At 44.0% G+C, this 21,415-nt stretch overlaps 1 protein-coding gene across 1 annotated transcript in view; it reads left to right on the top strand.

The window, feature by feature from the left end:
* The window catches only part of sgcd (sarcoglycan, delta (dystrophin-associated glycoprotein)), a 239,490-nt gene that overhangs the window by 80,539 nt on the left and 137,536 nt on the right, over positions 1-21,415 (top strand). The window contains exon 2 of the mRNA XM_068601227.1: positions 16,889-16,950. The gene's annotated coding sequence lies outside the window, so the exon portion shown is untranslated. The remainder of the gene's footprint in view (positions 1-16,888; positions 16,951-21,415) is intronic.

Here is a 21,415-nt window from a genome sequence, read left to right as displayed (position 1 = left end):
AAACGACAACAAAAAAAGATAACAGAATCAATTTTCTAGCAGGGAGCCTTCGGCGTCCTTTTACTCCTCAGATATGGAACCTGCATGAAATACATAATCACAGTCAACAGCGTGTGTTCTTGTCACGTGACATCATCATTGTGTGGCAAACGACGTTGCGTTCAGGGACATGGGAATCCGCGTTCCATTCAGGTGCGTTCAGGCGTTCATTAACAATGTATTTGTGCGAATAGCAGTCCCCAAACCTGCAACCAGCAAACTGCAATCAGTGGAAGGTTCAGTCATGACATTTAACTTGGATCCCGCCTTTCTTATTTCCCACTTTGTACATCCTGCGATCCCTTTTCTTCCTCTTCTCTCCCGCCCACAAGATATGTAAAGTAGAGGCGACGGAGGAGAGACAGAGGAGAGAGAGAGAGAGAGAGAGAGGAGTGGAGGCTAAGAAGATTGAACAATTGAGACATCTTTGCCTCTGATCCATCATTTTAAAGCCATGTTGATTAAATATGCGGCTGTATTTTATGAGCTCTGTCAAATCAGCATAACGATGTCCACGATAACATATGGCTTACTTTTAAATTATAATGTGGTAAGAATGGACAGATGTCACACTTTCTTTTTGCTTTTCATTTACACACACACACACACACACACACACACACACACATTACAGCCTTTATACAGCTGTTATTGTGTGAAGCACTACACATGACAAGTATGACATTCATCATAAGGTCAATAAAGAGTGACACATGATTGAGTGATCTATATTATATACACACACTGCTAGTAGCGGTGGAACTGGGTGCACACATGCTACGTTCAATATAGAAACATAAGCGATATTATGCGGACGAGGCGCTGCACAATCAGTGAAAGTTTACTTGTCGCGGCTCGCCGTGGTTTTGACATCGTTCCAGCGGTGTGTCTCGGCCGCCACGAGGACACACGGGTGTGTTCTCGCTTCCAAGGCGCATTTGAAGGAATTGCGTCTTCTTTCAAGACGGAGCGCCGACATCAATTTTCCGGGGGGTCACAACTCTGTCGATCAACGCAAAGAGAATAGACGAGCCACAGAATAGCAAAATGAAAACGGGGCCTAGCGCGCCGCACCGGTTAGCCTCACACCAGCCCCTCGCCGCTAACGCCCTCGCGGCCCGGCTGGTTGCCGCTGTTGCCGCTGTTGTTCATTAGTCATGCAGGTTGCGGCGCGGGGCAGGGCGGTTCAGGTCATGTCGGCCCCCCGGGAGGCCCACGATGCTCCCGTGACCCTCACACACCGCATTAGCATCGGGGTGACGAAGCCGAAGCGTCTGTTGCAGCCCGTCTGACTCCCGGCCCGGGTTTCATCCTCACGCCAGTGCGTTCCAGAAACATGCAGCGGGCCGGTGTTTTGAGGATCACAGAGCGAAGGAGAGGGTGTTTAATATGTTTTACTGGTGTTAGTTCACATGTCTGCAGATTTTATTTTCTCGCTGTCGAGGCCCTTTTCCCCGCAGGTGACTCATCGCGAGTAGCAGAGCCCCGCCGTCGCTCAACTATCAACGGATAAATGAAAGAAAAAGAAAAGTCAGGGAGAAAAGTGTAGAGAGATGAATCCTACGTGGACGTATTCATTTGCCAACGACGCTGGCTGACCTGCACGCTTGAATGTTGAAGGATTCTTCCACAACGTGCACGCAGCATCTGCTGGAAAGGTATCAAGCTGCAGAAGAGCGAAGAAGAGCGATTTTTATTCAACTGCTGCAGCAAAGTGAGCAAAGTAAATGTACTTTCAGGAAGTGGATCACGTCTCCGTCCTCAACGACTGGAGCGTTTACGTCCTCCTCCGGTTGCGGTGCGCTAAAGTGCGGCGAAGCGGAGACGGACGCTCGGTGTAAACGTAGCAAAAGACACGAGTTTTGAAATGTGAACCTGGCGGGAGGAGGAGAGGGATGGAACCTGCGGCCTTGTGATTTCAAGACAAACACTCGACCGCGTGAGCCACGAAGAGAAACAGGACTCCCGGTGTGCACATTTGTGTTTTCATTACATTACATTTCATTTAGCTGACGCTTTTATCCAAAGCGTCTCACAATGAGTGCATTCAACCGTGAGGACACACTCGGAACAACAAGAATCAAGAAAGTGCAATTTCTTCAATCAAGTTAACTACAAAGTGCTTTCAGTAAGTGCTATTTAAGTGCTACTAAAGTGCTACTTTCCTTATTCAAGGTGTAATTTCATAAATACAACAAACTATAGTTTTTTTTTTAAAAATATATAGAAAACTTTAAAAGCTGTGATATGTAATAGCTTTTGCTGCTCCAGACACATTTTTTTCTGGGGAAAAAAGGGCAAAATGTCTCTTCGCACAGGAAAGGTCGCTGACCTCTGGCCTCGCTGCTACATGTTGAAGTTCATTCACTGCTTAACTTTCCCTCTGAACACAATCAGTGCACGCCCCGTCTCCTTCCTCGGGCTCATCATCCGCCGCGAGGAAGAAATAACGAGGGAAGGAAATTTACCAGCTTTCCCTGATCTGTGTGCGAAGGTCAAATAGTGTCTGACAGAGCTGGATAATGACAGGCGAGGGAGGAAATGGAGCTTAAGAGGTTGCTGCTCCTAAAATGTGTGTATGTGTGTGAGACGTATATGATAATGTGTGTGTGTGTGTGTGTGTGTGTGTGTAATTCACACATTTCTTGGCGTGTATGAATGACTGAGTCTTTGTTTGAATCCATATTGTTTATGTGATTAAAGGTTGTGAACTTATGAGACATTTTAACATCACAGTTGGCACTTGATAGATTTCGTTTGTGACGCAATGTATTGCGTGTGCTCTCGTAGCCTCACACTGCGCAATAACATGTGTGCAAGCGAGCCCGGTTGGAAGGATGGCCTCCAAACCCCATCGTGAGGCACGACGGGATTGTGAGACCCTGAAAAAAAGATATTATTATTAAGTATCTTTCAATTTGGTTGTAATTTCAGATGGTATAGTCTCTCGCAGATCTTGGGATAGTCCTCAGTGATCTGTGCCGCGCAGATCAGAAGTTAGTTCAATACATAACCAAATACATAGAGAGATTTTTGACCGTCACACACTGATGTTGACCAAGGCGGTCCGGTCCGGCTTGTTGCTCAACGGCTGTGGCAGGGTTGAGTGAGGCTCAGCAATGGTCATATCTTACAAACTTGGTGGGTCAACGCATCAAAAAAATATACCTGCAGGGGAAAAAATCACCTGAGTTGCCGACCAATTTAAAGATGTAAAGACCAGATCAACCTTTTACACTAACTATGACTTTGTTTGGAGACCTGCTCATGATGGGAAAGCGTCAATGGCGGTTGTTAGTTCTTCGCTCTGCCTTTTGAGCTTTTTTTAATGTACAAGTGTGTGTGTGTGTGTGTGTGTGTGTGTTTGCTGTGAGGTTCGGCGTGCTCCTTGTCAGGAGGGGAGAGTGTTTAACAAATGACTGCCAGCTCGGGGACACAGGGGCCAGGGACCTCTGCTAGGGAGTCGGCCAACAATAAATCTCAAAAATCAATATGACAGGGCCCGGGGTAATCAGTATCAATGATTTTAAACTGGAATAAGTCCCTCAGGGAGAAGAATGATAAAATCCTCTGAGCTCGGAGTCTGAAAAACATCCCCAGGATGAAGGATGGAGACGGGGAAGAAAAAGAGATAGAGGGAAAGAAAAATAGAAAGGGATTATTGATGCGTTTTTTTTTTTTTTACCCAGAAGCCCCTACGGCAGGGTTACGATCTCTGTTGTGCTTTCTCTGTCACTTGTGCGCTTTCCCTCTTTCTTCCTCTCACCTTCCATCGCTCATTCTCCTGCTGTCTGGTTCTGGTTCACTCTCACCTATGTTTTCCACTTTAAAAGTTTCTAGTTTCAGTCATATTTGTGTTCTGTTTTGGACCAGAACTCAGTATCTATTCATCATTTAAGCGCCTCTGTTCTTTTCTACATGCTGTTTATTTTGTATTGTTCCCAATCAACAATTCAGTATATGCAGATTACATTTTTCACTCTCAAACCCTCTGATCTATACTCAAGAGAGCTGCATATTTGAGTCACCGTGCATTGGACCCATGAAATATGTTCCCGTTCACTTTCAAAAGGCCCAGTTTAGTCCCGTTTGCTGGTTTCACGTACAAGCTGTCCTAACCCTCTGATTGGTGGAGCTTGTTTTTGGGGGTGATGACCTCATTGTAAACCAGCCAGTGGCAACCAGAGCTTTGCAGGTCAGAACAAGATGGACCGGTGAAGACGTCTTCTTGAGTCAGAGCCAGAACGATGGCGGCAAACGCGGGTTTGAGATGCAACTGTGGAGGTCGCTCTCAGGTCGCTCATTGAAATACTTTGAAATTCAAAATGTCACCTGCGGAGGACATATTGGAGGACATATTAATACTCCTTTACTGTTACTTTACTAAAAAAATGTAGGTAGAAAATGAACATCCACCAAATTTCCATATATGGAAGACCATGTGTTTCTTGGATTTACTGAGCCGCGGGAAAGACGTCATATGTACAGGGCGCGGAAGTGACCATATATGGTTACTTAAACTATAAAGGGTTAAAAGAAATAAGGTAGCAGGAGCGCCAGCCTTTTTGGTTGGACCACTTCTGGAAATGTTTACTGCTGATCTGCGGTACCGGCAGGTCCCTGGAACAGCAGGCCTGTGCCCTTTTGCTGGAGACGGTCTTTAATCACGTTTCTCGTCAGAAATATGGCGAATGCTTCCCCGTCATGCTCGGAACAGCTGGATCTCTCTGTGGGTAAATGTCAACAAATAACATTCTGTCAGCTTTTTAAACATTTATCTGCCCCGGAGTTTTCTCTTGGCCCTCTCCCCTTCCCCCTCCTCGGCTGCCCTGGGTCCCCCCGCCCCCCGGATGTATTTTAAACCTAGATAACACCCTAATACTCTTATACACTCGCGGCAGCCAGAGCTCCACAGGCTTTCATTACGAATACATTTTTGCCTCTTTTTTTTTCTCTCCAGCTGATAAATGTTGGCATCCGTAATAACTCCTCGCATTCAAAGGGAAGCGAACCTCTGAACGCGGAGCAGGCCGAGGCCTCATCTTGGCTTCAGTGACACTAAAAGGAGAGCGAGAGCGAGCCCGAGCGTGCATTCACCGCCACTGAATGCACATTCAAACTGGTTTTTCGGTGTCAAGGCTTATCGCGTCTCTAGTGTGCTTTTTGTCTCTCCATAGACCTCCTTCTACCTCGGCCTCAGATGATTCCCTCCATAAATGCTCACGTGTCTCTCGATCCATCTGGTCGACTGAAAAAAATGTATTAAACCTCGCAGCTCAACCTGAAATCACATTATTTTTTCTTGCCGATTCAAAACCCAGCTCACAATCTCCACTCAATCGTATCTCTTTCCTGACATTGTTTGGTCTTATTGAATGTTAAGCATGCTACATTTGCGTCATTTAGTATGGCTCACGGCAAATGGGACAATGCAGTTGAATGGGCGAGAGTGACTCACCCATTCAACTGCAACCGTGACTCACTCGCAAAGTTGAGCTCAGATAAAGTCAGTCCTTACAAAGAGACACTTAGAGGTAGATGGTAATGAGAAGAAGGAACTCAAATGTGAGGCCCTGCAGCTTTTTTGAGTAATGTGTGACTTTAAGGGGGCAAATCATAAACAATACATCTCTAAAATATATGATCTTATTTTTTTTTCAGTGTACTATCGTCAGTTGCCACCATATTTACTCACCTGCAGATAACCAGTACTTGTGGATTATCTATCGCCTGTGTGTCTTGGCCCTCCGAGCTCCAGAATATCTCTTCTCCAGTACAGTGAACAGACGCTGTCTCATGTGAATAGGTCGCCCGGAGATCAGAAGAGAACAACAGTACATCTTAAAGGTCACCGGGAAAAGAAAGAAGGTTGTTTCATCCACCTTGACGCTGCACAGTCTAACTTTCCCACAATGCTATGCAGGGATTGGGACATAATTAGGACTGTTGCATAGTGTGGGAGACGAGACTCAGACGCGCTGTCGTTTTTGAAATTTCTTTTTCTGTGGTAATCTCCTCGGCGAGAGAAACGGAGAAGCTTCTTCTTTTTCTTTTTTTTTGTTCTCTTTCTGCGCCCTGCTCTCATGTCTCTCTCTCTCTCTCTCCCTCTCCCTCTCTCTCTCTCTCTCTCTCTCTCTCTCTCTCTCTCTCTCTAGTTTCGGCTCCTCTGCTCATCGTTTCATTCCCCAACCTCCGCTCATTATCTTTCCGGGCCTCGACTCATCATTTCGTCATGTCCTCCGTCATATCTCCGCTTCTACATTCATTCCCTTCTCTCGCCCCGGCCCGTCTCCGTCTGTCACTGTCGATTCCGAGCAGATTAGCAGCCGTCAAATCTGCCAGCCGCCGCCGACTCGCGGGTCCGTGTGTTTGTGTGTGAGAAGCTTGAGCGGCATCAAGGTTAATCTTTTGTCAAATCGTTGTGTTTAACCTTTGCCGTTCGCCCTCATGATTCACTTTTCTTTGCCCTTCTGATCTCCGTGCTCTCATTGATAACGCACACACACTCCCTCGCCTTACATGTGCGCACATGCACCAACACACGTACACAGAGGATCAATGCCAACACTGATAGGGGTTAAACTGACAAGCAACAATGATGAATTACCCGTCTGCTAAATTTAACCTCCCCGACTTCAGCAGAAAGACGACACACTGTAACACACTATGTGTTTTCTGCTTCTACAACAGAAGCTGCAGGTCTTGATACAATCAGGACTCGACAGGGAAGGTTGCCAGGTTGCCATTGCCAATTAGCTTGAGAAATTGGCAACCCATTATTGGCCTTTGATTGCCATCAGTGGTAAACGTATATAAAACATATACAAAATATAAACAAGAGCAACAGTACATTGTGCTACCAAGAAATCATGATCTATTTCCCTTTATTTGCGCTAGTTGTATTTAAATTGATTTTTACAGTCAGAACCAGAGAACTCTGCACATGTGTGTTTACCCGCACAGGAATCTGTTTCAGAGACAATTTTGACAAAGCAAATCATGTTGCGTGGGGTGAGAAGTTTGACTAACGCATTAGCGTCACACAGAAATATGGAAATTGAACTGACAAAGAAACAGATGAATTTGAGGCAAAAAGGGAACGGAAATTACACGGCAAAGCATGAATAACATGACATTTTCATTAGAAAGCTTGCGCACAACTGCATGGGATGTTAATTACTCGGAGCACAAAGTGACACAAAATGGAAACCAGATGTTTCTGACGTTTGGTTGCCAGCGTCGCAAACACTGTTGAAAGATAGTGTTGAGCACTCACAATATGTTCCGGTCCGTTTCATACAGTATACTCAGGGTGGGAATCACCAGAGGTGCCACGATACAATATAGTCACGATACTTAAGTCCCGATACGATATTATCACGATACTGTGATATATTGAGTATTGCGATATATTGCGATTCATTCTCTTTTTTTCAAGCGCAAATTGTCCCCAAAGAAAAGCTTTGTCAACAAAAAATAAATATTTTTTTTTCTATTATAGGACCAAAAACGTTTAATATTGATTAAATAAAAGATCGATACTTGGCTTTCGTTTAGCGATACAATATCGCCACGCAAAATATCGCGATACTGTGCTGTTTTCCTCCACCTCTACAGTATACCCACATTTCAAATTAAAATGGTTTCCAATGCAGTAACCACTTGGCTCGAGCTAACATGGAGCTACGCTAATGGTTGTTTGTAGGAAGCTGGTAAGAGGAAGATGCTCCATTTGGACGACACGGTGCTCTCGCCGTTTTAAATCTACTGTTACCTTTGATGAAGAGTCTCTCCTGTTAGCGGCCATGTGCCGCCACCAGAAGTCAAACCGGGCAGATCTCTAGCATGCTAATTTGTAGTCAGAGTACGCTCCACGGTTGCAGCCTGACCTTTCGATTTGTGATGTGAAGTTTATGTCTGATACGGAACGAAGGGAACGCAGTGTTGGTTGATCCGACGGTTCCACGCTGTAATCCAGAGAAATGTATATTGACTGAGATTGCCATCAAAATTGAAATTGGTTGAACTTATTGGACTTCCGTTTCCACCGATTGTGGCCTTTCTGTCCGTTGTAATTGAATCTTTCAATATTCTACTTTACTCGAGCGTCACCATCAGGCCAAAGTTTCACAAAACATGCAATATTGTTATGTAGCAGGCAAGACCATGACATTTGCTCAACACGTTCATTCTGCCCAGATTACTTTCTTCCACCCTCAGGACAATATGTCAACTTTGAACTCAATTTGTTTTCATAATCGAATGACAGATTGCCACAACATTGTTAATTCTTTCCAGGACTGTGAAATGAATATCGGAGCCTCAAAAGGGGCAGCTGAAGGGATTTTTTATTTTATTTGTGTTTATAAAAAACAAATGTATACAGCCTAAAGTCTAGAGAACGAGAACAACATCTTTAAAACATACAAGGCAATATACTTTATTGTAGAAGATACAATGTAGGATATTGCTCACACACACACACACACACACACACACACACACACACTCAAATACACACACACGCATATTGGACATGCAAGATAATTTAGTTTTCCCCTGACCTTTAGCTGGTAATGGAAATATCCAAAATATCAATGTGTGTGTGTGTGTGTGTGTCAGTGTTATCTGGGTATGAATGTATGATAGGATATGTTATGATTGTTTATGGTATGTCATCATGTATATATTTAAAAGCAGTGGGCCATGGGTTGACCCCTGTGGGACTCCAGAGACAAATTGTAAGTTGTGTGATTGAAAATTGGGTATGGATAATAAGGAACTTCTGTAGTTGATGTCTGAGGAGAACCAGTTTAAAACAGTGCTTGATATTTTGATGGGGTTATGGAGCCTGCAAATTAAAACAGTTCTTTGGTGTGACGTCCAGTAGTGAAAGAACTGAGAGTTTCTTCGCATCCGTCTTGAATTTAATCGGCACGTGCAGAGGAACGCTCATCAGCACACTCCCTCTAAGAACTCTTACACACAAACACACACACAGTGTGGTCGTAAACCCGGCCGAGCCTCCTCTCTGAGGAGCTGTAGCGCTTCAGCTTTGATACAGCTGGTAATAAGTCATCAGAGCTGTGAGAGCTGAAGGACCCAGGAAGGTTTATTATTCCTGTCCTCACACACAGGAGCCTCACTGGCGGATTTACACGATCCCCCACATGTACAGTGTGTCCCTGTGGTGACTGTCCAGACGACGCCGGGGTGGAGGAATCCGTTATGTTCAAGTCTTTAGGGTCCCACTGGGGAGGTTTTATCTGCAGGCATAATTTCACATAATGCGCTCATTAAAAAGGACAATAAAGAAATTTAAAGTAAGATCCAATGGGGCATCATACAGACAATACCATTCCTTGAAGTCCAAGTGAAACAAAAGTTCGGTCGTCTTTAGCTTCTGTACTGTATGTATTCAAGGAATGGAATATTTCAGCAGATGCAAGAGGAATTTGAACATTTGATCGGAGCGCTAAGAAATGAACGGGTTTAAATTGTACCATAATAAAAAGCGTCAGTGGACTTATGGCGCCACACTCTCCTCTCTTGCCGCTAAAGATTCAGATTTATTGATGGATGGATGTCATGATATAATTGCTTGCTGATATAAGCACGTCAAATTGTTTTACAGGGTTAAAAGATGAATGGATTTTGATGTAGTGTCAAATAGTTTTTACACTAATTATGTGATTTATTTTGAATACATTGTAAAATAGGTGCACATTACAACAGGCTATGTGTTAAAGAGGCGTTTTCCCCTTTCATTTAGACTTTCAGGTTCCACATGTCCAAGTATTCAGAACAAGTACAACACAGTATGTTCAACATTCACATCCAAAAGGTTAAGACTGTGATAGGGCACAGCACAGCCACCAACTTAAAGGGATGTTTCTGGGTAATACAGTAACAACCACACAGTGTTTTTAACAGCAGATGTAAAAAGCTGCGGATTGAAAGGTGTATCATCATTCGATGTACGATGACACGAAACGCTGCAAAGCCAAAATTATTCATCTGGAAATGTAAAATATTTAAGGGTAAAGGATTAAAAAAAGGAATGTAGTCAACACAAGGTCCTCATAAAGACATAGTGTGTGTGTATGTGTGTGTAAAGTTAGCACCAAGTTCATTGCTAGTGATTCGCCTCTAGACTAATTAAGCAGGTAGGCGGTGCAGACGGGGAGCTGCCTGCACAGGAAGAGCTGATGGCCATTAACGGGACTTCTGCCGCCACTTTAATCTTTCTTAGCTGGAGAGAGATAGATGGAGAGAGAGAGAGAGAGAGAGAGAGAGAGAGAGTGATACAGAAATCAAGAGACTGGATAAAGTGGAATAAAGCTGGAACAATGCTGTGAGGAAACTTGAAAGAGAGGTTCAAAGGAAATCAGGGCAGACATGAAATTGTATCAGTGAGTATGATATACGACACAGACCACGTTTTCTTTTTTTCTGTTATTGTCCTTTCCATTCCTCCATTTCTTTCTCTTCTTTGCTTTCCTTCATTGGCTCTCTTCACTGTACCTTCCTTCCCTTATCTTCCTTTTAAAAGAAACTCCTTCCTTCCTATTTGAGGTGCAACTCTTGGCTGCTCTCAAACATTTGGAACAATATGCAGTGTAACCAAGCTTATCTTATTCCACCCAGTATTCATTAGTTTAATGCACCCTGAATGCCTCTTTTAGCAATTACTAAATTCAGTCAACATGAAAATGAAAAATAAATATCTTTTGGTGCTGAGGCTTGTGAACCGTGCTCCCGTATCAATCCGTGTGTCTTGTGATTCTCACTTTTTTTTTCCCCGCCAAAGTCGAAATGTATTAAGAAGAATATGACGACCGGGGCCTTTTCGTCGTTGCCTTTACCCGTCTGTGATATCAGGTGTCCTTTCATGTGTGTGCCGGCGACATGATGGCCTTCCCCTCTCCTCTTGGAAAGCTCAGAGCGTGTTGGTTCAGTGCAGCTTGATTGCTTTGCAGTAGCTCATTTCTCAGCCGCGCTCGCAGGATGTTTGCAGTGTTCAGATTTTCGGAGTCCTTTTGAGCCCCGTGAGCCGTCAGCCGCCGCTTCTGCCGGCTGCCGAGGAAATTGAAGCCTTCATTATCCCCAAAGAGTTAGGTTTCTGCTTTTCATTTCTTTTCTTTCCTTTTTTTTTTTTTGAAAGGGTCCTCTCTCAGTTAAAATCACATCCTTCCCTGCGGATGTCGACTCTCCCGCTGAAAGCGTTTTCTCTTTTAACTCGTTGGGTTTGCAGGTTTGTTTCTGTTATGCAACTGTTTGTCTGTCAAGCGAGTCTGAGGATTTGTGGATGGTTTTTTTTGTGCTTTTCCCGTTATCTGCTCGGGTTTCCGGAATCATATTTGACATCTAGCTAACAGCGCATTCTTGCCAATAACTACAAACATGCAGACACACCAGCGGTTCTCTTCCAAGGACTATACTTTGATCGCTGGAAATCACAAGAAGAGAACCTCTTCATTAAAATAACTACAAGATGAAAAGACAAACTTATTTGCAGGCTCACTCAGGCGTTGTATGTTTCTAGCCGAACACGGGATCAGATGTATTTTGGCTCACTATTTTAATATACAAACACACAGAAATGTTATGTGGATACCAGAGGGGGAGTGGGTGTTTTTAAAAGAACAGGTACAGTGAGTCACATAGGTTAGAAAGTAGGCGTCTCTCACTTCTAATATCTGGTGGAATTTAGACAATTTCTTTGTTTTGGGCAAAACAGAGCCACACCAGAAAAAATCCAGAATTGTTCAGGTCCAGGACTACTTGTGAGGCTGAAGAGGTCTGAACAAGACACACGAGGCTGTCCAGTAAGCACAGCTTTGCTTATATGCAGGTAAAAACACTTGAAACATCTTTTTGAAGCATTAGAAGAAACCTCTTTTAGACACATCATGCTTACGGGGTACAATTGTGTCCTCGCTGTAGCAAGCTAGCGGTGCTGCTAGCTTCCCGCTAGTGCCCGGGGGCAGGTCCCGCTACCTTCGGTGGTTGTCGGGGAGTTAGCGGAAAAGCTAGTGGAGAGCTAGCAGTAGTGCTAGCTGGCTACAGCGGTGACACCCACCGAAGGTAGTAGCGGCTTGTAACACAACTTTTACGGTATTCATTTCATTTAATGAATTGCCCACGGATAAAGATACGCACACTGAACAGGTCAACTATTCAGCAGTAAGAACCTCAGAATGAGAGATTCACACTTAATGTATAACACCTAACATCTAATTTTCTTTTTTGCAACTTGGGAAGTTCCATCGGGAGTAGTTTATTCACCCCGCATCCACATTCTGTTGAGAAGGGAATCAAAGCACTCGTCGGGATGGAGTTTTGTTTGGCTGTGTGCTTTCAGGTTATTAAATCATCTCAAGGGGTTGATAGTGTCCCGTCTAAGCTGATACACAAGTATTAGATTACTCGTAAATCCAATAAAAATCTCCAAGAAACACAATCATAAATTCATTCTAAACATCACTTGCTCCTTTATATTTCCTCTCTTTCGGCTCTCGCCGGTTTAATTAATTTACTTTCTATGACACAATTAAAATTAGGTCAGGAGGCGACGGCCCCGCCGGCGGTCAGAGGCCTATAAAAGATGACGCGTCAGCCGCCCGGCGCTGCATGGCGGTTTAAAAGGGTGACGGCTGCGAACGCACGCGACAACACTCACACGATAAGAGCGCGTCGGAGAGGGCGCAGCCGTCTCGGTGAAACTTTATTTTGGACAGAGGATACAGTTTTTAATTTCAGCCCTCAGCAGATCAGCGTCACCCTTCATTAACCTCCCCCCCGACCTGCTCATTAATTCACATTGCCGCTCTAATTGGGCGGCGGTGTGTGTAATGGGTTGCTGTGTTTGTGTGATGCACATGTAGGATATATATTTAAAAAAAAAAGAAAGGACAAACAAAAAAGTGACATCGGCGAGAGTGCCGTGCGTCCACAGCTCACGCCACGAGGACAAGGAACACACTGAGGGAGAAGGAAGTCGGTTCACTCCCCTCGTCATGAAAGTGTCCCGAGCCATTTTAGCCCAATGTGTCCTACGTTGTCGTTGAGGCAGCTGCTGCGGTCGCTCTAATGATTGCGCGTGCCAGAAGGGAGCGCGAGTGCATGGTAATATAATATTTGATGGTATGTCTAAGTTAAGTTACCCAGGAGCTCTGTTGACACCGACTTCGCTAACGTTAGCTGCAGCTCGATGAATTGAGTCAATGAACACAGGAGAGAACGCAACGTTAGCCAGCTAGCTAACGCTCCGGTGGAAAGTTATTAGCTAACGCTACTGTTTTTGAGGAGGTAGATTTTGAGGTGAGAGGGGCCGATCACACAGGACGAGACTTTTTAAAGCCACTTAAATTCCTCCTTATTGCACTCTGTTTCATGTTTAGCATCAAATGTTTGTTGTTAAATGTTTTGCACTCCCCCGTGAGTAATGTCTTTCTCATCTTTTTCACCACATGCCTGTAATTACGAGAAAGTTGTCACCGTCATTAGCGTTGGCATTTTTTTTTACTTTAAGTGAGTAAAGACATTTTTTTCCCCTTACGCCATCTGTCTTTCATTCTGAGTGAACAGAGTAAGTGCTGTTTTTTTGCCAGTGAGTCACTCTGTGGTTTTTGTATATTGGCCTGTCACCGAGGTTGAATTAACTTTTTTTTAATTCATCCTAATTGGTTCTCATTTTAAATCAATCAATGGAGCGCACCCGTTAAAAAAAAGGGCTATTTGTGTTTGGGTTGCATTGGCAGCGTGATCTGCTCGGCTTGAGCAGCTGCAAATGACATATAATTGAATATGTGAGAACAATATTTTTGTCATGTCACATTGAATATTTTGCAGCTATTAAATTATCGTCTGTTTTTTCGATGGAGGGTGGCGTTGTTTCTGATGACACACTGAGAAATGCACTCAATAAACCAGTTATAAGTACACATGTATTTGAAGTTTAATTTCCTTTTCAGTCTGTCCTGTTCAAACTTACTGAACAATGTATCCACTAAAGTCAAGTAACCAAACTACGGATAAATGAGTCGACAGTGGCCTCCTGGGTGAAAGTCCTGTGTTTGTTTGACCCGCCCATCCGGCACTTCAACGGTTTCCTCGACCGTCTAATAATGATATGAACGTGTTTTTATAAAAAAGCCCCATATGTCTCATACTGACGCTAAAGGTTGTGTCTGTATCAAGCGGCGGGGACGATGACATTGAGAAGTTGGGAGAGAGCCAGATGACAAAAAATATCATGGTGGCAGATGCAATATGTACACAAAATCACATTTATTTTCAGTTTGCTACATTCCAGCTTGCAGGAAATCATTTTTAGATTTAGATATATGTGATCATGTTGGCTATATGTGAGAGCTGGTGGGAATGAGATAAAAATGAAGCCGCTCGCATGCTTCAAAACACTCTGCGAGTTACATATACATCAGGTATGCAAATGCGCACAGACTGCTGCGAACCTGCTTTTCACCCTCGATAAGAGTCAAAGCGTTTTCACGAGTCGCCTTTTTAAGTAAAAGCTGCTGATTCGTCCACTTTTTTTTTTAAAGCTCCATATGCTACGTGGCTTCGCTCCACTGAGCCTCTAATTCCTCTAACAGTATTTTTTTTTATCCCCCAAACCTAAAAGGGAATCATTAAAGACTCGGTCCAGGTGTGTCACCGGTGTCAATAACAGCCCGGGAACACCGGCGCTGGATTTGCTGATTGGAAAATGTTTTCGCAGTGCTGAGCCTCACTGCGCCTTCATCCCACTTAAGTGTCACTATATTGCTGCTGTTGATACTCAAATACACAACTTGTCCTCCACCTGCTGCCAACTGCACTTTGTGCCGCATTTATTAATAATATTGGGGAGAATTTACGGCCAAATGTATCTGCATCTGCCAGAAGAAAAAGAAAAAAAAACAGGATGATGAATATTTAATGAATGTCTTCATAGCATTGACAGCCGACTGATCATTTTCATTGTTTCCTTCCTTCGGTTGTTGCTTTGCTCTAAGTGCGTCACTGCATCATTTATTCAATTCTGTACTGCGCTTATGAATCACTGGTAACATAATACACCTGCGTCATTCTCGAGTTATCGATTGTCTTCTCTCAGCATGGCAGTTGTATTTATTCTGAACGGGGGAAATGATTTTAATTTCTTCTCGTTTCCGAAGTTCTTAAAAACGCTGACCTCAGCAATGAGACATCACACTACTTTTACACCCTCGTTGTACCAATGTTCTTCGTCTTTTGGTTTGAGCGTCCCTCGTTGTATGATGTTTGGTTGAAGGCACAGTATTGAATGTCAGAGTGACTCCCGATGGAGAGATCAGCCACCAACAGTAGTGACCTTTTTTTCTCACTGGTTTACAGACGAATAGTGCCGAGCTCGTTCGGGGCGTGGCCCCTTCAGAATAGCCGCGGGAAGTGTTGCTTCCAGCGTTGTTGAGAGCCACTAACCCGCAGTTTGCTCGCAGCAGATCCAGCGGCGACAGTGGGCCGCAGTCAATTAGCCTCGACCTGTAAAAACGCCCGCTGCTGACGAGTGCTCGACTGATGCCGCTTCACGGAGCGCTCCTCCACTTGTTTATTCAAAGTGCATTAATATTGATAATGTCGCGTAGCCAAATTGCACCAACTTTGACACTGAAACGCTCCCTTTGGGTTTAATACACCCGAGTGGGAAGCAGATCGAATGAGCGGTTCATGAGACAAATATATAAAATCCACACATTCAGCGATTCTTTGCTTTATAGCAGTGCTTCTGAAACTGTTTCTGTCAGGCCCCACTTTGGCGGAAGCAAAATGTTCAGGCCCCACCGCCCCGACAACATGGGAACAAAATGGTCCAACATTTTGAGACTCCTCCGTCCGTGCTTTTTCAATTTATAGATTAAAGAAAATTGAAATCCCTTTGAAGTGAACCAGATTGCTCCATCTGACAAAAACTAAGAACATGTGCAATCACTGTGTTAAAACAAAACGATTACCAAGGAAGCCGGTTGGTTCCCTCTTTTCTCCCCATAGTTTCATGTTGAAGTGCCCTTGAGCAAGACACTGAAGCCCCAGAGCTTCACAGCAGCACAAAGCTCCTAAAAATAATTTCCCCCACTGTGGGATTAATAAAGGATTAAAAAAAATAAAATAAAAATGAAGAATCTACATCCCCGCGGCCCACCTGTGATACCTCCGCGCCCCACTAGGGGGTCGCGCCCCACAGTTTGAGAGCCACTGCTTTATATTAAAACGGATGCCAATATGTTATTCACAACATCTTGACTCTTAAAACCAAAAAGGCAACTTGCCAGCAAATGTCTTAAACGAAGCCGTGACGGCAGTAAAGTGAAGTAAACGCCGTCCGGCGGCGTCGACGCGCTACAAAGCGATCCATCCTTCTGTTTTCTCTAAATGATGTCATATGCATGCGCCGGCTGCAACGTTGCATAGCGACTACGCCACAGTGATGTCACACCAAAACACAGCAAAAGTCCACACAGCACAGCTGTAACCCAACGAGGGCTCGGAGAGTTGAAACGACCTCAACGCACGTCCGCTCATTTTCTTTTCTTTTTTAATTCGAGAAGGATTTTGTTATTTATTTTCTTTTTTGGAGGAATTCTGCTGATCCGGTCCCTCGGTTCTTTCCCCGGTTCGGCCTTCCCCTTTTTCTGGAATGAAAGCGATGACTGCGGGAGATCTGCGCGCCGATCCCGCATCAGCACTCCCTAATTGGAGAGACTTGGGAAATAATATTATGGGCCTGGCGAGGGATGATCAGCTTAGAGGCGGCCCATCCTTCACATGCTGCTGCTGACCTTATCTTTCTACCTCCTCATCTCAGGTGATTAGAGAAATCCCCCGGACCCTGTCAGAACCTCCGAATCAGCACACTCATACACTGAGGTGAGTGTGTGTGTGTGTGTGTGTGTGTGTGTTTCAGTCTGTGCGTGTAACACAATTTATAATCTTCATCCTTGTGTTTATTTTGGAATCGTCTGTTGATCTTGAGAACATTTTATTCAAATTATAACCCGAAACAACCGTGAAAAAGTGCATTGCGTTATTATAGAGACTTTTTTCAGCTGAAGACGGACAGGACTTTGATGCACTAAGTGAGTATTTCTGGTCGCAGAAGATACAGACACAATACTTGTTTATGTGGGATTTGTTGACAGTTAGATGTATATCACGGGGATTTGACCCTTTTTTTTCTGACTTTGTTTTATATATTTTTCTGTTATTCGGCCGTTTTGCTCCATTAACTCGGCCAACACGTTTTTTCTCAAAGGAGACATTTGAGCTGCCGACAGCACCCAGATTTATTTATGTATTCATTTATTCTAAGTTGAGAAACAAAGCATTTCCATATTTATTAAACTACATTTATTTCTGATCTGAACTAAGATTTTTCATTAGTTCCAAAAGCTGCTTTTTAATTTGGCAACAGGCATTTTAAATCTGGATTTACTCGTCTTAAACCCAGTTTTTTCATAATTGGGTCTCCTTTATGGTGCAACCCGGTCCAAATAAATATAATCACTGATTCCCGTAGCTCTTGTTGTCGACTGCACCTTTGTATTTGCTGCCAACAGGACAGTGAGCCAGACTCCTTACTGGACTATAGTACTCTTATTAGTAGAAACCAGAAACCAGAAAGCCACAGCTGGAGTCTTCATCATGGCAAGTTGATGAAAAGTGCTCAGTTTAGATTGAATAACTTCATTTTGTGGAGTCAGAAACGTTCAGAGCGGAACCATCTTCTTACATTTGCATACTTTTTATATTTGCTGTCGAATACCAGAATCTCTCTTGGAGGAAGTTGCATAAAGTAAATGGAGCTGCGAGAGAAATATAGTGGAGGGAAATTCCCCCAAAATGTTCCTCTGAACCGTAGTGAAATAGAAGTACAGGGTACCACTCAAAACACATCCAAATTGTACTAGAGTACAGTACTTAAACACGTGTGTGTTACTGAGTCCACGACTGGCGACGCCGTGGCTGAATCACAGCCTCTGGTGTAATGGGAGCCGTCCACCTCTCTCTGCTGGTTTTACTGGTGCGCATGAATGCAAAAAAAAAAGGCACAGAGAGCATTGGGCTACATCCTAACACACATTGTCATGATGCCAGAAGAGCGGTTCCACCGATTTCACAGGTGTTTCCGAAAGGAAAGAACACAGAAAATGGCCTCATAAATTCAATTAAATGCAGGGAGAGAGGCGATGCCAGGAACAACATCAAAGGCTGTCATAGAACTGGATTTAATGAATCCTGTTTTTTGTTTTTTTTGTTGTTGGCTTCCTTTGCTGCCAATGCAGTGTAAGATTTCAAAAAAAAAATAAAAGTGACTTTCACAGAAAAGATGTTTGTCCGCTGCAGTGTGAATGTGCTCAGCGTTTGCGGCGGCGTCTCAGTGTGTTGCGGCTAATTGGTTTGGTCGCTTATCTGCACTCCGGCTGTAAGAGCTGCGAGAGCGGGGCGGCCGGTTGGATTATTTTCAATCCGAGGACAAAGACACGGGTCGGGTTCGGGGTCGGCTCCACCATTTCCCCCCCCTCGGATCACAGTCGGGTGCTAAAGAGACGGCGACCGTGGAGCGCGCAGGTCGCCTCCTGCGCTCCGGCATCGTTCGCGGCATCAGAGGCCGATAAAGCTCCCGGGGAGCTCGCCGCATCCGTCAGATGGGACCTCGAGCACGTAGCGCCACGCTGAGATTTCTCGCTGGAAATGCTAAATTGCATCAGCGCGACGCTCAATAATTGAGTGGAAAATACGTCAATCAGTGCTGACGGCGGCCATGCATATATATATATATATATATATATATATATATATATATATATATATATATATATATATATATATATATATATATATATATATATATATATACCAGGATGCATTGCACACGAGCGGTAAGGTCGCCGCTATGATGAATACACTAAATAAATGATCTTTTACTCCGCTCTAATTCTTCACACACACACACACACACGCACACACACACACACACACACACACACACACACACACACGCACTGTATCTCTCTGCCATGTGGAGTCCTGAAGGTCTCGGCGCTGCTCCGGCTGCGTGAGGAGGAAAAGCTTCCATGCATAGTAATGCGCACACAGCTCGCTCTCTGCGGGCCGTCGGCCTGCGACAGGAACCTGACATTCCTTACAGAGCGATTCCCTTTTCTGTCCAATTCCAGCGACGGCGTCACCAGCCGGTGTTTGCTCTGGTTCTGCGGCGTCCCCCGCTGGCCTTGTCCTTATCCCCCGCGTCAGCCGCAGCGTCGAGCGGTTTGGGGGAATTTTTCTTTTTTTCTTTTAGCCGAGTGCGTTTGAGATGCGCCGCAGCTGTTGTTCAGACACAGCGACGCGTTCGCTTTTCTTTTGGAAGTTTAGTTTCCCGAAAAAAAAACCGTGGAAACGCGTCCGTCCCCAGGGCCTGACGTGTTGACTTATTCATGTGCACCTCGCATGTCTGTGTTTACAGGCTCTGTGTGTGAGTGTGCACATGCACCGGAGCATGATTATGTCCTCTTTTCTTTTTCTTTCTCTGAGCTTTATTCTTCCAGGAAGTCGGCTGAGTGCTCTTTGGATTTTTTTTTTTTTTCCTGCAAGAACCTGCTTCATATTTCATCATGTTTCCAAACTTTCTTAAAGCATTCTGATGGGAATTCTTTTTTTTAAAGACTTTGGGGTGGAATGCTTTGCTCAGAGAAAAAAAACATATTTGTAGAAGGAGAGACAACTTTGGTGTTAGCATGCTAATGATTCTATCTATCTATACAATATATCTATCTATCTATATATATATATATATATATATATATATATATATATATATATATATATATATATATATATATATACACATACATATATATATATATATATGATATATATACATATATCTGTACACAACAGGTTGCACATTCAACTTAGGAAAAACCACACTGCGTCCTACACTTCCCAAAATGCAATGCATGTGTCTTTAAAGTCCATGCTCTCCTTTAAAGAGCATTAAAAGGTATTATAGCAGAGTAATAATATTATAAAGAAAATAATAATAATCTTATTTGACATGTATAAAATGTGTAAAAGAACACATCTGCAGTCATAACGCATGTATACTTTAAACAGACGTGATTGATGGTGTTCAAACTTATTTATTTAAAAAAATCAATCAATCAAAAAGAGACTGACCATTAGACCTGATTGAAAACATGTCGATGACCCAAATAGAGCTGCTTTTGTGGACGATGTCGTCGTGTAAACAACAACAAGTCCCACTTCTTCACTGCTGGACAAGTCTGGCATTTGGTTGCCCTCCCCGGGGAGTTATATTTAGAAGAAGAAAAAAAAACCTGGTTGTCAAAAGTTATAAGTAATACTTCTGGAGAGCAGCTAGTGCCGAGCTATTATAGTTTGGCTTCATGAAATCCCAATTTTGTTTTTGACAGTATAATGTTCAAGAAAGATTGAACAGTGATTTTACCGCACGATAGATTCTGGAGGAAAATAGCAACGTTATGAAGAGATGTGAGTCGGAGGGGGAGATGCTGACAGGCGAAGAGATGCAGAAGAGTGAGGAGGGCGAGGGACGCAAAGAAGTAGACCGGATGAGGAAGAGGGGGGGGGGGAGGATGTAAGAATGGTGGCGGAGAAAGAAAAATAGATTAGACTGAGGAGAGGAGGCGGAGAGGGGGATGAGGTGGAGAGGCGGATGAGGCGGAGAGGGGGCGCATGGCGTTCTGGCCCGTCTCCAAAGGCTCCCTGCGGCGGCGAAGGCCACTTTGAAAACGCCCGTTAGCAGTGCCAACAATACGGGGAGGAAAGCAAGAACAGGGGAAGAGGGGAGGGGGGATATGGAAAGAGAGAGAGAGAGAGAGAGAGAGAGATGCAAAAAAAGATGCTCAGCCAGGACGCAGGGGGATGCAGGGGAGAAGGCAACAAAGAGAAACCAAAAACATGAACTCCAAGTTCTCACTGCTGCCTCTCCTGTGACAAACAGAAAACACTAAATCATTTAAATCAAGCGGCACATTTGTATTTTTTTTCCCCCTCCTGGTGGTTCAGCTGGGAAAAGCTCAATTTGCAGGAATGAGCTTTTTTTTTCTCCGTCGACCTCATCAAACTAAAAGTAGCGCTGATGCCTCGTGTCTCATGTGAAACATTCAGACGTCGCGGTACACTTGTGTGAAAGTGGCCTGAATCCCCAGAGACTGGATCCAGTTGTGTGAAGCCCAGATTTCGAAGTTCAGACTCGAACTTTGAACGGAAACATCTTCACGTTGAGAGGAGACGTCGCCTCCTGAGGAAAACTGGTTAATCAGATGACTGTTCTCCAAACTAAAACATC

The sequence above is a fragment of the Clinocottus analis genome, unplaced genomic scaffold (genome assembly GCF_023055335.1).
Source record: "Clinocottus analis isolate CAN_PGR_092001 unplaced genomic scaffold, fCliAna1.0.p SCAF_5, whole genome shotgun sequence".
Classification (NCBI taxonomy): Eukaryota; Metazoa; Chordata; class Actinopteri; order Perciformes; family Cottidae; genus Clinocottus; species Clinocottus analis.
Note: the sequence above shows the minus strand (reverse complement) of the source record. Positions and strands in the feature narration are given on the sequence as shown.